We start from the raw sequence: 15,325 nt of genomic DNA, 5'->3' as shown, positions 1-15,325 counted from the left end.
AGACATCCAGGTTCCTGATGCAGGAGGCAAACAGCGACGGCAAACCACCTTCCCTATGACTCTTGCTTTGAAAAGCTCACAGGGTCACCGTCAGGTGGCGACAGCCAAAGAAGAGCCACATACGGTTCTCATTTCAGAAGGAGGGGCAGAACAGAAAGGGTAACCAGATCACAGCAGTCTCACTGGATATGGGAAGGGAGAGCAAGGGAATGACTCTGAGACAAAGGCCTTCCTTTTGTACATGCAGAATATTGCACTTTCAATCCACTTTCCACAATTGTTTGCAAGTGGATTTTGTTGTTCTCTGCACAGCTCTTGAAGTGGATTGAAAGTGGCTTGAAAGTGCATTATTCTGCATATGTGGAAGGAGCCAAAGAAGGCTGGGTTAGACATTCCAGGTGCTTCCTTTCCACTCTGCCCCTTCCCACTGCGGCTCCAGAATTATGTCCAACCTTGGAGGATCAAGTATTTGGCGTTGCTATCCACAGTGAAAACAGGGTGCCAGAGTGATGGTTACTCTGTAAGGAGGAGGCGTGATGAAGTGGCACACAGTGGCTTCCGTCGCTGTGTGTCTGTCAGACTGACCGTGATGCCATCCCAGGAGCAAGTCAGCACCTGGAACAGCAAAAGGAGACCAAGAACTCATCTGCCCCAGCAGCTGATCTTAAGCTCACATGGGTGCTGGCTGATGTATATGGGTCTTGCGAGAATACAAGGGGATCAGGGTTGTATTTTGGAGGAAGAGTTTGGATTTATATCCCACCTTTCTCTCCTGTAGGGAGACTCCAGGTGACTTACCCGCTCCTTTCCCTTCCTCTCCCCACAACAGACACTTTGCCAGGTAGGTGGGGCTGAGAGAGTTCTGAGAGAGAACAGTGACTAGCCCAAGGTCACCCGAAGCGGGGAATGTAGAATCGCGGAAACACATCTGGTTCACCAGATATGCCTCTGCCTCTCAGGAGGAAGAGTGGGGAATCCAACCTGGTTCCCCAGATTAGAATCCACCTGCTCTTAACCACCACACCACAGGTGTACAGTGACCCACCCTTCAAGTTGCTAGCATTCAGAGCTATGCTGCTTCTGAACAGGGATGGTTCCAGGTTTTGAGAGGCCGGGGCTGACAGCACCAAGGAGCTCCCATCTGCGCCCGTGGCCTCCTTTCCACCTGCACGTCTGCCCGCTGCCTCTGCATCCTTCTCCCTCTTGCAGTGCTTGCCCTGCCCTGTGGCCAGTTGCCTGTGCCACCCGCACACCTATCTGGTGAACCTGATTGGATTGTGCACTCCAACACATGCCAGCTGGGTGACCTTGGGCTAGTCACAGTTCTTCAGAGCTCTCTCAGCCATACCCATCTCACAGGGTGTTTGTTGTGGGGGTGGGGAGGGAAAGGAGATTGTAAGCCGCTTTGAGTCTCCTACAGGAGAGAAAGGGGGGGGGGGATAAATCCAAACTCTTGTACTCATGACCAAAATTGTTTGTGTCTTCAACTTCCTTTTACCAATAGGTTTTGCATTTGTTTCCCTTTAGAGTCATATCTATTGTTTTGATGTTTCATCCTTTCCTTTACTTACCTTATGCTGGTCTATGATCATTATCAAGATTGACCTGACTTATGCACAACTGAAAGCTAAAAGTGAAGCCATATTAACAGAGGGATGGTCTTTCCTCAGGAAGGAGAGTGCTCGGTCTATGGCCCCTTCATACATGCACAAAGAAACCTAAATATGGTCAATTGGACTCCATGGGGCTAAGGCCCCTTCCGCACATGCAGAATAATGCACTTCCAATCCATTTTCACAATTGTTTACAAGTGGGGTTTGCTATCCCGCACAGGAAAATCCAGCTGCAAAGTGCATTGAAAGTGGATTGAAAGTGCATCATTCTGCATGTGCAGAAGAGGCCTATAGCCTATGGAATCCAATTGTCCCTACTACCTTTAATGCCTTGTCAGCATTTCACTGCAGTTCTGTGCTCTGTCCGTGGTTTCTGTCAGCAACACCTCAAACAGGGGGCAATTCCACTTCCCAATGATCCTGAATACAGCAGGGGTTGCCAGCCCTTCCTTTAATAAGAGCTTCTTCTGAGTAATTAAAAGTATCCTGAACAACTTTGTTATTTGTTCCCAAGTTTTGTTCTGCCCCAGAAAAAGATTATAGACCAGAAGAGAAGCTGTCAGCCAAACGCCGCTGAAGCCATGAAGTAGAAATAAGATACAAATAAAAGCCAATCTTTTTGCTATCTATTCCTGGGCCTTTTGGAGGATGCACAAAGGATTCTCCAGCAGCTGTCAGAAGCTACTGGCAGGTCTAAGTGACCTGCTGGAGATCTCCAGGGACAAAGTCTGGGAGTCTTGGTAGACCACAAGCGGAACAGGAGCTAAAAGTGTGATAGAACAGCTAAGAAAGCCACTGTGATTCTGGGCTGCATAGAAGGATAGAGTCCTGAATCACAGGTGTCAAACTCATGGCCCTGGTTGTTATATGGACTACAGTTCCCATCATTTCCCTGCCAGCACGATGATGGCAGGGGATGATGGGAACTATGATCCTCTTTATCTGGAGGAACCACGAGATTGACACCTATAATCTCGATCAAGGGAAATAATAATTACCTCTCTGTTCTGTGTGGTAAGACCTCACCTGGAATACTGTGTCCAGTTCTGGGTATCACAATCCAAGAAGGATATTGACAAGCTAGAGCATGTTCAGAGGAGGGTGGCCAAAATGGTAAAAAGGTCTGGAATCCATGCCTTATGAAGAGAGATGTAGGGAGCTGGGTATGTTTAGTTTAGAGAAGAGAAGATTAAAGGGTGACATGACAGCTGTGTTTAAATATTTGGAGCGATGTTACGTTGGTGAGGGAGTAAGCTTGTTTTCTGCTGCTCCAGAGGCTATGACAAGGAGCAATGGATTCACATGACAGGAAAAGGGATTCCACCTAAACATTAGAAAGAACTTTCTCGCCGGGCACATTCCACAGTGGAATAATAGCCAGCTTGGAGGGTGGTGGAGGTTTTTTACCAAGTTTTTTACACCATTGGGGGTGCTTTTGTTTGTGTGTTCCTGCATGGCAGGGGTTGGGACTGGATGGCCCTTGTGGCCTCTTCCAACTCTATGATTCCAAGTCCTCACGATCCTTCTTCACCTTTCGTCAGCAACTGCTCCAGGGCAGTGCCCAACTGCTATGTTTTTCCCTTCCCCTTCTTTGCAACTTTGAGGATTACAGCCAGCATTTGTGGTCTCCAGGTTCTTTGTGCGGCAGTGGATTTACATGACTAGGTTACCCCTCTGTAAGGGGGTTCTAATCATATTTTTCTAACGAAACAAAATTGAGAGTTGAGAGTAAATTGGCCAGTGATCCCGCTGTGTGGGACTTCCTCCCTCCCCTGCTTTTAAAAAAGCTGTTCTAACTAGGATTTGGGAAACCCAGGTTTGAATCCCCACTGATGCTACCGAAGCTTGCTGGGGGGGCTTGGGCCAGTCACACACTCTCAGCTCCAGCGTGGTGTAGTGGTTAAAAGCAGGTGGATTCTAATCCTCTGGAGAACTGGGATTTGATTCCCCACTTCATCCATCTGCTGGAGTGGCACAGGCTTATCTGGTGAACCACATTAGCTTGTGCCACTCCAACACATTTATTTATTTATTATTAAATTTATACACTGCCCTCCCCCCTAAGGGCTCAGGATGAGTTTACAACATGGAAAATAATAATACACTTCCAAAAATACAATATACAATCATAAAATAGACAACGGCATCAGCTCATAAAAATGGATGTCATCCAAGAATCAGAACTCCCTCTAAAAAGGGAAACAACAAAGCCCCAAATTGTTAGGAAATTAAAAAGGGGAGAGGAGAGGAGGAGGGGGCAACAATCAGCAGCTGGTCTCTCCAAAGCCCGGTGGAAAAGCTCCAGTCTTACAGGCCCTGCGCGGGAATTCATTAAGGTCCCGCAGGGCCCGGACAGCTGGAGGGAGAGCATTCCACCAGGCAGCGGCCAGGGCTGTAAAGGCCCTGGCCCCAGTGGAGGCTGCCAGTCAGCATCATAGAGGGCCAGGGGTCACGCAGCAAGTTGGCCTCTGCTGCTGACCCGCGCAGAGGCTCTAGATGGGACATATGGGGCCCAGGCGACGTCCCGCGAGATGCGAGGATCCCAGACCGCGTAAGGCCTTAAAGGTTAAAACCAACACCTTTGTAGACCCGATCCGGAATTCAACCGGAAGCCAGTGCAAGCGGCGCCCAAAGAGCACAGAGTAGGATATGATCTCTAGCAGCACTACCTCGTGAAAGCTTGAGACGCAGGCTGCCGCGATGCTGGACCAGTTTAATTTTCCGGATCAGCCGCAAGGGAAGGCCCGCGTAGAGCGAGTTGCAATAGTCCAATCTGGAGGTGACCGTTGCATGGATCACAGTGGCCAGATCTGCCTGGGAGAGGAAGGGGGCCAGACGCCGGGCCTGACGTAGATGAAAGAACGCAACCCGGGTTACATGGGCCACCTGGGTCTCCATTGAAAGAGACGAATCCAGGTGGACCCCCAGGCTGCGAACGGAAGGGGTCGGTGCCAATGTGACCCCCTCCCACACCGGCGGCTGGCTGAAATTCCCCGCCCCGGCCCAGCCAGAGGATCTCCGTCTTTGTGGGATTCAGTTTCAACCTGCTCTGTTTCAACCAACCAGCAACCGCCTCCAAACAATGCTGGAGAGCTGCAGGGGCGGTGGCTGCTCCCCCCTCCATCGACAGAATGAGCTGAGTGTCATCAGCATACTGATGGCACACCAGCCCAAAGCTCCATACCAGCTGAGCAAGGGGTCGCATGTAGATGTTAAATAACAGCGGGGACAGCAGCGCCCCCTGAGGCACACCGCAATGAAGCGGGCACCTCCGGGAGGCTTGGTCCCCACACCACACTTGCTGACTCCGCCTCCGGAGAAACGAGGCAATCCATTGAAGGACAGTGCCCCGCACCCCAGAAGCGGCCAGGCGGTGGGTCAAAAGGTCGTGATCGACCACATCAAACGCTGCGGTAAGATCTAATAACACCAGCAGCTTGGCGCCGATCCGCCTTTGGTCAAGCTACATACGGAGCGTATCTGTGACGACAGCGACGAACAGTCTCCGTCCCACATGCCCAGCATGGAAGCCGGACTCGGAAGGGATCGAAAGCCGCTGGAGTCCCTCCAGAAAGCCCTGAAGCTGCTCCAACACCACTCTCTCAATTACCTTCCCCAGAAATCGAAAGATTCGAGATCGGGCGCAGTGGTGGCCGGATCACCAAGGATCTAACGGCGGTCTTTTTTAAGAGTAGGCGGACCACTGCCTCCTTCAACCCACCTGGAAAAAACTCCTTGCTCAAGGGAGCTATTGATGATGTTCAACAGGTGGGGTCATAGCTCCGCCTCGGCAGGCTTTTAATAAGCCAGGAGGGGCACGGATCCAGAAGGACAAGGTAGTTGGTCTAACATGCAGCCAGGACCCTGTCAACAGCTGACTTCAGAGAGCAGGGAGAACTGGGTCAAACATGCCCATCTGGGTGACCTTGGGCTACTCACAGTTCTCTCTGAACTCTCTCAGCCCCACCTGCCTCACAAGGGGTCTGTTGTGGGGAAGGAGAGGAAAAGGTGCTTGTAAACCACCTTGAGTCTCCTTACAGGAGAGAAAGGTGAAGTATAAATCCAGACTCCTCTTCTTCTCAGCTCTGACCCTGGTGAATATTTGGATGGGAGATCTCCAGAGAATACCAGGGGCGTGCCATGGAGGCAGCTCATGGCAAACCACCTCTGAATGTCTCTTGCCTTGAAAACCCTACAGGGTCACCAAGTGGCTGTGACTTGATGGCAAAAACAAAAAAGGAGGCTCTGGTTCCTGTGATTATGAAAAATCACATTTGTCCTCCTTACAGCCGCTGCTGCGGCATCTCCTCTTGCTGATTCAGCCTGCTCTGTGCGGCGCATTCAAAGGTGTTCTGGAAATCCTTGCTGAGTTGGAGGCTTACTGAGCAAAGACAGCAAAGAGATAACAGAGGCAGCCTCAGCAGACGCAATATTAAGGACGATGAGGGTACAAACACCAACCTGTCTAGGCAGATGGTGCAGTTTGAAGCCTATTTCGGTGATGGTACCGCAGCCATTCCTTCCCTGTTTCCCCGGCATACAACTTTTGCTTTTCAAAGGCTCCAGGACAAAGAAGTCTATGGAAACTAATGGGGAATAGATTGCATTTCCCCCCACTCCCAGACAAGAGTGACAAACCGATGGCATTATTTCTCTCGGAAGCTCCCGTCCCGCACTTCCCGCGCTCACTTCCGCCGCGTTCCTGAGCGAAATGGAATGATTTTATTACTCGTGTTCCGCATGAGCTCCGGGATCTCATCAGCTCCCGAAATGCTACCGCACGGCCTTTTCGAGCAACATAGATTAACCTGTCTTGTGCTTCAAGGGGAACAATGAATACATTTCTTATGGCAACTGCAGAGATTTAACACCATTTGAAGGGGGTGGGGGGACGCTGATAGAAATGCCGAGTCTGGCTTCGTTGATGCAAAGTCAACAGAGCCTGAAGGCTTTTCCATGGGTTACACGGCGCCAAATTCATATTCGCACTCCTTAACGGGCCGTTTTGGCCCTCCGATGAAGTCTCCCTGTGTGACAGCATACGTTCATTTTGTTTACGCCTGACATTTTTCAGGACTGCCTTTAAAACAAATTACAAAATAAAAAAAATCTCAGGCCTACATCTCAAAAACTAATAAATACTGTGGCATTACTTGGATGCTCTGGAGAAAAAAAAAAAAAACAGCCCAGACAACAACGGGCGTTAAAAGCTATATTTTCCCCCTGTTCAGAGAATAGCCCGTGGCCATTCCCTCCAGTAAGCAAGCTGCCATATTGGCTGTGTCATTTTGGAATAATTAATATCTTGTCCTTGCCAGATGGCCGGTTTGTCCCGCTCTGTCCCCTTCAAAACCCGCAATGAAAGCGAGGTCATGCCTCTGTTTTTTGATGCTCTGTCCAAGAATGGCACAAAAACCCAAGCATCCCACATGGGAAAAACATTGGCAGTTTTAATTAGCATTGCGGCTCAGAGTGAGTTTTGGCGGTGCGGATAATATTGTAATAGCCCTTCCTCTTGTTTAATAAAGCCACAATATTGTTCAGTACAGAGCAGGGCATTCACACAGGTAATCATCCCTGCCTAGACAGGTCGGAGAACTGTTATATTGGGAAGCGGATTTAAATCGTATCCATCTTCCCGAACAAGGAAGAAAATAAAACCAAACTTCGGCAAAAGGAAGTCATGCCTAACAGGGTTTTTTTCAGCACGATTCATTTAAATATTTTGAGGCCAGAAATAAAACATTTCCTCCGTGGAGTTCCACATGGCTTGTACCCCAAGAAGTTTTATTTCCAGCCTCAAGACGTTTTCAATGAATCCCCTTTTAAAACGATTCTCTGGCTGAAATGTTTTGAAAACGTCTTCAGTTGCTGTTGATTCCATTTCCCGCCCTTTTTGCTTCCCTGAACTTTCTCCTCAGTTCCATTGGTCCCCTCTTGCCTGCTTATTTGCAGGGGGTTGTCACGTAATGGCAGCCAGAAGTCATTTCAAGGGGGTGAGTGCAAACATATATTGCTGTAAAGGTAGGGATTGAAAATGTTCTACAAATGCTTTAGGATATTTGTGCCGAAAGGGCCAGGGCTGAGCTTCGAGGAGTCCCAAGTTAACTCCTTCCAGCCCAAGACCGCTGGAAGAAGGAGAAGACCTTTCTCTCCTGTAAGGAGACTCAAGGTGGCTTACAAGCGCCTTTCCCTTCCTCTTGCCACAACAGACACCTTGTGAGGTAGGTGGGGCTGAGAGAGTTCTGAGAGAACTGTGACTAGCCCAAGGTCACCCAGAAGGAATGTAGGAGTGGGGAAACGCGATTCTGCTCCACCTGATAAAGTCTCTGCCACTCAGGTGGAAGAGTAAAATCAAACTCACCTCCTCCAGATTAGAATCCACCTGCTCTTAACGACTACAATTCACGCTGGGTACCCTGAGTCATCCTTGCTAATTAGTAAAGTGTTGGCCTGCTTCCTCACCTGGAAGCACTCCTCCCTTGACAGGAAAGAGTAGGGCTGAGCTGCAGGTCAAGTGCGAGCACCTGCGTCCTGGGAACAAGTCATGCATGAACTGATGAACTTTAAAAAGAGGTCGTGCTGTCACCAGGGTCACAAAGAGGCGCTTCCCCCTCCAGAACAGCCTACAGTGGCCTGCATAAAATCTACCAGACCACAGGACAAACAGGGATCTGAGAAGAAGCATGCAGGCAGAAGTACCAGTGGTGTACCTGCAGAAAATGGCGCCCAGGGCAAGTACTAAAATTGCCTCCCCCAAATTGCCCCCCAGGGAGGGGCGGGGGGAAAGGGTGCCCTCAACCTCTTGCCTATTTCTTGAAGGGCAGCAGCTGTGAGCTTGGCAGAGTGCTGGCACCCGGCCTGTTCATATCACAGCTGACTTATGGCAATCCCACAGCACTAGAGGCAAGAGAAGAAGAGAGGTGGCTTGCTGTCGCCTCTCTTTGTGTGGCAATTTGGACTTCCCTGACATCCTGAGCTATCCAGATATATATCCCACCATCTCTTTGTGATTTGGATGTTGTCCTATCTCAGGTTCAGTCAAAGCCCATCTCCCAAAGGTTCTTTACTGTGCTCGAGTAAGGGATGTTGTTTTAGAAAGGATGCGAAAGTAAACAGGGCGGAACAATAAAGATAATGCTGTATGTGTGCTTGTGTGCATATCATAGAATCGTAGAGTTGGAAGAGACCCCAAGGGCCATCAAATCCAACCCCTTGCAATGCAAAAACACACAATCAAAGCACTCCTGACAGATGGCCACCCAGCCTCTCTTTAAAAACCTCCAAAGAAGGAGACTCCACCACACTCCGAGGAAGTGCATTCCACTGTTAAACAGCCCTGACTGTCAGGAAGCTTTTCCCGATGTTTAGGTGGAATCTCTTTTCTTTCACCTTGAACCCATTGCTCCTGGTCCTAGTCTCTGGAGCAGCAGAAAACAAGCTTGCTCCCTCACCAACATGACATCCCTTCCAATATCTAAACATGGCTACCACGTCACCTCTTCACCAAACTAAACATCCCCAGCTCCCTGAGTCTCTCCTTGTTCGTTTTCTCATTTTAATTAATCTTGTAAATGGCCTCAGAATTTCTTTTTGAGCATTAGGATTTTATGCATAGTTAAAGTAAATAAACATTGTAACAAGAAAACCATGAAAAGAGAAGGGAGATCAGCATCCGACAGCTGATGGCTCATGAAACCTCCGGGAGATTTATTAGGAGCACGCCCAGTTCAACAGAAAAGAGAAAGTCGCTGGTGGTTTATTGTGCTTCTGACTCCAGACGCTTCGGAGAAAGGACTGCGGTCTTCCGCGGGAGCTGCCAGCGTTGGCTACGGCCCTTGGCTGCTCTCTGGTGGACAGCAGGCGATTGTAACAGTTTGCCAGCAAAACAGCAACCAGGCTCTCCGTGACTGCCAGGACTCACAAAAACACACTCTGGATCCCAGCGAGTGATGCCTCAGCCCGAGAAGGTACATCTGCTGAGGAAAAAAGACCCCCACAAAACGTGGTTTTAAAAGAGGCTTCAGAATCTAGCACGGTTACTCTGATCCCCAAAGACCGTGGGAGAGCAGGCCACAGTGCTTTGGAAAAGGCTAGAAGTCATCACCAGAGACTGAGGAATCAGATCTCCATCCTTAAAAGGTGCTGGAACCAGAAGAGATATTTACCATATTCTCTCACTCTCCTGTGTAGATTGTTTGCGTGTAAAATGTAAAAATTACATTTTTAAATAAAGGTATTGTGGTGACCTCTGTTATTTAATGATTTTTCCCCATCATGCTAGGTTGTAAAAAAAATAAGAGGGGACAGAAAAAATAGCAGAAGGATCATTATGCATTGAATGCTTACCCCAGGGCTCTTCTCTACACAGCGGGCTCTCCTTGCATTTATTTGTTTACATGTGAGGAGGTACTTCCTCCTTGGTGTGCAGTTTTTCTGCAGAGAACTCTCTCAGCCTGGTTCTCTTATGTCTGCCCATCAACTTATTCTCAAAAGCACATATCTTAAAGCACATATCTTAAAGGTTCTTAAAGGCACAGATCTCATTATCGGTAGTCAAGATTCCTGGCTTAGACTTTCACCTGAACTGTAATTGCTATTACTGTTCCAAATATAATCCCCCCCCAAAGAAAGAGCAAGCAAAGCAATTCCTACTACGCTGCTCAAGAAGGGAACACTGTGCTATAGCTGATATTCCTTCTCTCCCTCCCACCACTCTCTCTGCCGCAGTCGCCGGAGGACAGAGAGTGTTTGTTATTTCCCAACATTCTCTCGTTATGGCTATTTCGGAGCATCTCGATAAAACCAACAGAATGCAGAGGTTGTTGTGTTTTGGCTAAGCCTGTGTGAGTGAGATTCTCTTTCTTCAATTTGAAGGTGGTTTGCCATTGCTTGTCTCTTCTGCATAGTGACCTCAGTATTCCTTAAAGTTCTCCCATCTAAGCATCAAGCAGGACCCACTCTGGTTAGCTTCAAAGATGAGATGTGAGGTCAAGATAGTTTGCACCATCCAAGTGAGGACCCCACCCAATAGGGATTGGGAAAGCATTCGAGGTTCCCATTGGTGCTAGGCAAAGCAATCCTACCCCAACCTCTCCCTCTGGGAACGAAAATCTCACCGACACTTCTGCCACGGCCCCATCACTTTTCGTGGCCCATCCCTTGCAAGGTTGCTGCATACATCTTCAGCAGGCTCCAACTCTCTGGTATCTGCTGGCTAATGGTTGATAGCTGCTGATAGCTGATGGCAAAGAAGAAGAAGAAAAGTCTGGATTTATATCCCACTTTTCTCTCCTATAAGGAGACTCAAGGTGGCCTACAAACTCCTTTCCCTTCCTCTCCTCACAACAGACACATTGTGAGGTAGGTGGATCTGAGAGAGTTCTCAGAGAACTGTGACTCAGCCAAGGTCACCCAGCAGGAATGTAGGAGTGCAGAAACACATCTGGTTGACCAGATAAACCCCTGCCACTCAAGTGGAGGAGTGGGGAAACAACCTAGTTCTCCAGATTAGAATCCACTTGCTCTTAACACTGTGCTATAGCTGATATTCTCTCCCCCTCCCACCACCTTCTGCTGCTGCCGCCGGAGGACAGAGAGGCTTGTTATTTCCCAACATTCTCTGTTATGGCTATTTCGATATCTGGATAAACCAAAGCACCATTTTTTTTTTTTTTTCATTAAAGATGACAGATGACAGCATGGTGTAGTGACACCATGCTGTCATCTGTCATCTTTGGTGACAAAGATGGTTATTTTTACCAGCTGGGTTTTCAGACACAGCCTCCTCCGCCAAGCCTCATTCACTCTTCCCTGGATGGTGGCATGAGTTACTCGAAACAGGGCTCCACGGCCTGGTCCTTAGCACTGCTCTGTATTTATGCAGCGCTTCCAAGTGCTTCGTCTCTCAAGAGCTGCGAAATGTCAGGGCAAAACCAGGAGATCTGGGAAAAAATTCCTCATCTGTTGCCCCCGGGAACTGGGTGCTAACTTGCCAAGAGAGATCTGAAGAGGAAGCGTTTGGATTTATACCCTGCTTTTCTCTCCTGATTGGCAGAACATACACACAAATGTTTGGGGAGCAAAACTGCTACCAGGCATGCACGTGGTTTGATGTAAAAGAAAAACAGCTTCCAGGGGAAAAGTTAAATGCCAGGATGCATCTGCCTAGGATCAGAGGGGGAAGGATGAATTATACAGGTTTCCTTTTTAAAAATATTTTTATGGGGGTGGCGGTTTAACAGGACAACATTTTGACTACCTAAACACGAAAGCCTTTTGTATAAACAACAAGAAATGGATTATCCACAGCAGGCCTTCAAAGCGGCAAAGCTCATGTCACAGTGCCGTTTAGTGATCATGTGGAGGAATTGCACCTGCCCAGAACAAACAGCTGGATAAACACGATATTAAAGTATAACCTTCCCTGTAATTGGGGGTTGGAAGCGCATAATATGGACCTCTGAGGACTTTTGGGATATGCGGAGTAACACAGCTAATAATGGCAACACGTTTGTGGACCAGACTTTATGTTTCCCCTAATAATACCCAACTGACAAGGTTGATTTTAATGCTGGAAGACTGAGATGGTGCTGGGGATCAATCAGGGAAATAACGATGAAGTAAGAAGGATTTATATCCCTCCTTTCTCTCCTGTAAGGAGACTCAAAGGGGCTTACAATCTTCTTTCCCTTCCCCCACTTACAACAAACACCCTGTGAAGTGGCTGAGAGAGCTCCAAAGAACTGTGACTAGCCCAAGGCCACCCAGTTGGCATGTGTTGGAGTGCACAAGCTAATCTGGTTCACCAGATAAGCCTCTACTGCTCAAGCTGACATCAAACCCAGTTCTCCAGATTAGAGTGCATCTGCTCTTAACCACTACACCATGCCGGCTCTCAAGCAGCTCAGCAGGATCCGACCAATGGTCCATCTAGTCCCCATTTTGAACGGGGCCAACCAGATGCCCTGGGGTTGCCTACATGCATGGCACGGAGTCCAAACCTTCCCACACTGGGGTCCCTCTCCCCAGATGTTTCCAGATGTTATTCCGCATCCCTTATCAGGAGAGCTCTGCAAGCTCTGGACCCTCTGTCATTCAAGAGGCTTACCTGTTCTTTAGGAAAACATCACATCGCCTGTCCCAAGGCAGGTGTTCCAGAGTGTCAGGTGGGCACTCGTCTGGCTGCGAGAAAGTCTCTGGGCAGGGTGTGACATCAAACAGAAAGATGGTGTTTTGGTCACTTCCGCTCTCTGCTTTAATGCTTCCAGATGGCTCATATCCTGAAAGGAGGAGGGCGGGGGGGGGGAGAGCATGGCATTGCCTTACCCGGAAATAGACCTTTGATCCATAGAGGCCAGTTTTATCTACTTGGACTGGCTCTCCAGGGACTCAGGAAGATTACTTTCACATTGAGAAGAAGAAGAAAAAGCAGCAGCAGCAGCAGCAGGAGGAAGAGGAGGAGTGGATTTACATCCCTCCCTTTCTCTCCTGGAGACTCAAAGGGCCTAAAATCTGCTTTCCCTTCCCACCCCAACAAACACCCTGTGAGGTGGGTGGGGCTGAGAAAGCTCCGAAGAACTGTGACTAGCCCAAGGTTACCCAGATGGCGTGTGTTGGAGTGCACGAGCTAATCTAGTTCACCAGATAAGCCTCCACAGTTCAAGTGGGGAATCAAAACCCACTTCTCCAGATTAGAGTGCACCTTGCTCTTAACCACTACACCACACTGGAGAGAAGAAGAAGAGTTTGGATTTATATCCCCCCTTTCTCTCCTGCAGGAGATTCAAAGGGGCTTACAATCTCCTTGCCCTTCCCCCCTCACAACAAACACCCTGTGAGGTGGGTGGGGCTCAGAGAGCTCCGAGAAGCTGTGACTAGCCCAAGGTCACCCAGCTGGCGTGTGTGGGAGTGTACAGGCTAATCTGAATTCCCCAGATAAGCCTCCACAGCTCAGACGGCAGAGTGGGGAATCAAACCCGGTTCCTTCAGATTAGATACACGAGCTCTTAACCTCCTACGCCACTACCAGGGTTGTGCTGCAGAGGCGGACAATCAGAAACATCTCTTGCTTTGAACACCCCACCGGGGCTGCCGTAAATCTGCTGCGACTTGATGGCGAAAAAGGATATGTCAGCTGCGGATTTAAAAAAGAAATAGAGCGCCTGCTGGTGGGCAGAGGAGCGGGGCCGGGAAACCCCTTCCCTGCCATGGGGAAGCCCCTTTGTGTTGTGCTGAGCTGGCAACTGTGTCAGTCCTGGGGCAACCCCACAGGTTGGTCTTCATATGGAAAACACCCTGAACAAGATTGTCCTTGAAACAGGAAACTCTCCTCCCCGAGCAAATGCCATCTGGAGAGGCCCTTGGGAAGATTCCACAGAAGCCTGGCTTTCCAGTGTGCTGTTCCTGGAACACCTCGGCTAGCTTTATCTCAGAACAGCCCTGTTTTAATTCTGGAAGGTGTTGGGTATTAAAAGGAACTGATCAAAAACAGGAAAGAGAACACTCTAGAGAGGGAGTGACGCAGGAGTGCCCCCCCCCCCCCACTATTAATCAAGTTATTCCTGGAATACATAAGCTTACAAGATCCTGTGCAATGTAGCAGTTAAGCAGTTGGACTAGGATCGGGGAAATTCACACTGTGGAAGCTCGCTGGGTGATCTTGAAGAAGAAAGTTTGGATTTATACCCCACCTTTGCCTCCTGTAAGGAGACTCAAGGTGGCTGACAAGCTCCTTCCCCTTCATCTCCCCACAACAGACACCTTGTGAGGCAGGTGGGGCTGAGAGAGTTCTGAGAGAACTGTGACTAGCCCAAGGTCACCCAGCAGGAATGTAGGACTGCGGAAACACATCTGGTTCACCAGATAAGCCTCTGCCCCTCAGGTGGAGGAGTGGGGAATCAAACCCGGTTCTCTAGATTAGAATCCACCTGCTCTTAACCACTACACCACGCATGACACGGCCTCATTCTCAGTCCTGGATAGTGTTTGGACGGGAGACATCCAGGTTCCTGATGCAGAGGCAAGCAACGGCAAACCACCTTCTAACGACTCTTGCTTTGAAAAGCTCACAGGGTCACCGTCAAGTGACGACAGCCAAAGAAGAGCCACATACGGTTCTCATTTCAGAAGGAGGGGCAGAACAGAAAGGGTAACCAGATCTGGCAGTCTCACTGGATATGGGAAGGGAGAGCAAGGAATGACTCTGAGACAAAGGCCCCTTCCGCACATGCAGAATAATGCACTTTCAATCCACTTTCACAATTGTTTGCAAGTGGATTTTGTTGTTCTGCACAGCTGCGAAGTGGATTGAAAGTGGCTTGAAAGTGCATTATTCTGCATATGTGGAAGGAGCCAAAGAGGCTGGGTAAGACATTCCAGATGCTTCCTTTCCACTCTGCCCCTTCCCTTGCGCTCAGAATTATGTCCAACCTTGGAGGATCAAGTATTGGCCGTTGCTATCCACAGTGAAAACAGGGTGCCAGGGCGTGGTTACTCTGTAAGGAGGAGGCGTGATGAAGTGGCACACAGTCGCTTCCGTCGCTGTGTCTGTCAGACTGACCGTGCCATCCCAGGAGCAAGTCAGCACCTGGAACAGCAAAAGGAGACCCAGAACTCATCTGCCCCAACAGCTGATCTTAGCTCACATGGGTGCTGGCTGATGTATATGGGTCTTGCGAGAGCTCTCTGGGGGGATCAGGGTTGTATTTTGG

At 49.1% G+C, this 15,325-nt stretch overlaps 1 long non-coding RNA gene across 2 annotated transcripts; it reads right to left on the bottom strand.

The window, feature by feature from the left end:
• Positions 1-9,296: 9,296 nt before the first annotated feature.
• LOC125445220 lies at positions 9,297-15,325 on the bottom strand. 2 transcript variants are annotated; one of them, XR_007246277.1, is made up of 4 exons: positions 15,045-15,325; positions 12,724-12,895; positions 10,733-10,854; positions 9,297-9,592 (listed from the first exon to the last, which is right to left on the bottom strand). It is a non-coding gene; the product is annotated as an uncharacterized LOC125445220 (long non-coding RNA). The 2 variants fall into 2 exon arrangements; XR_007246276.1 differs by having other exon boundaries at positions 9,297-9,589.

Source organism: Sphaerodactylus townsendi, linkage group LG15, assembly GCF_021028975.2.
Source record: "Sphaerodactylus townsendi isolate TG3544 linkage group LG15, MPM_Stown_v2.3, whole genome shotgun sequence".
Lineage (NCBI taxonomy): Eukaryota > Metazoa > Chordata > Lepidosauria > Squamata > Sphaerodactylidae > Sphaerodactylus > Sphaerodactylus townsendi.
This window is presented reverse-complemented; position numbering and strand designations above follow the sequence as displayed.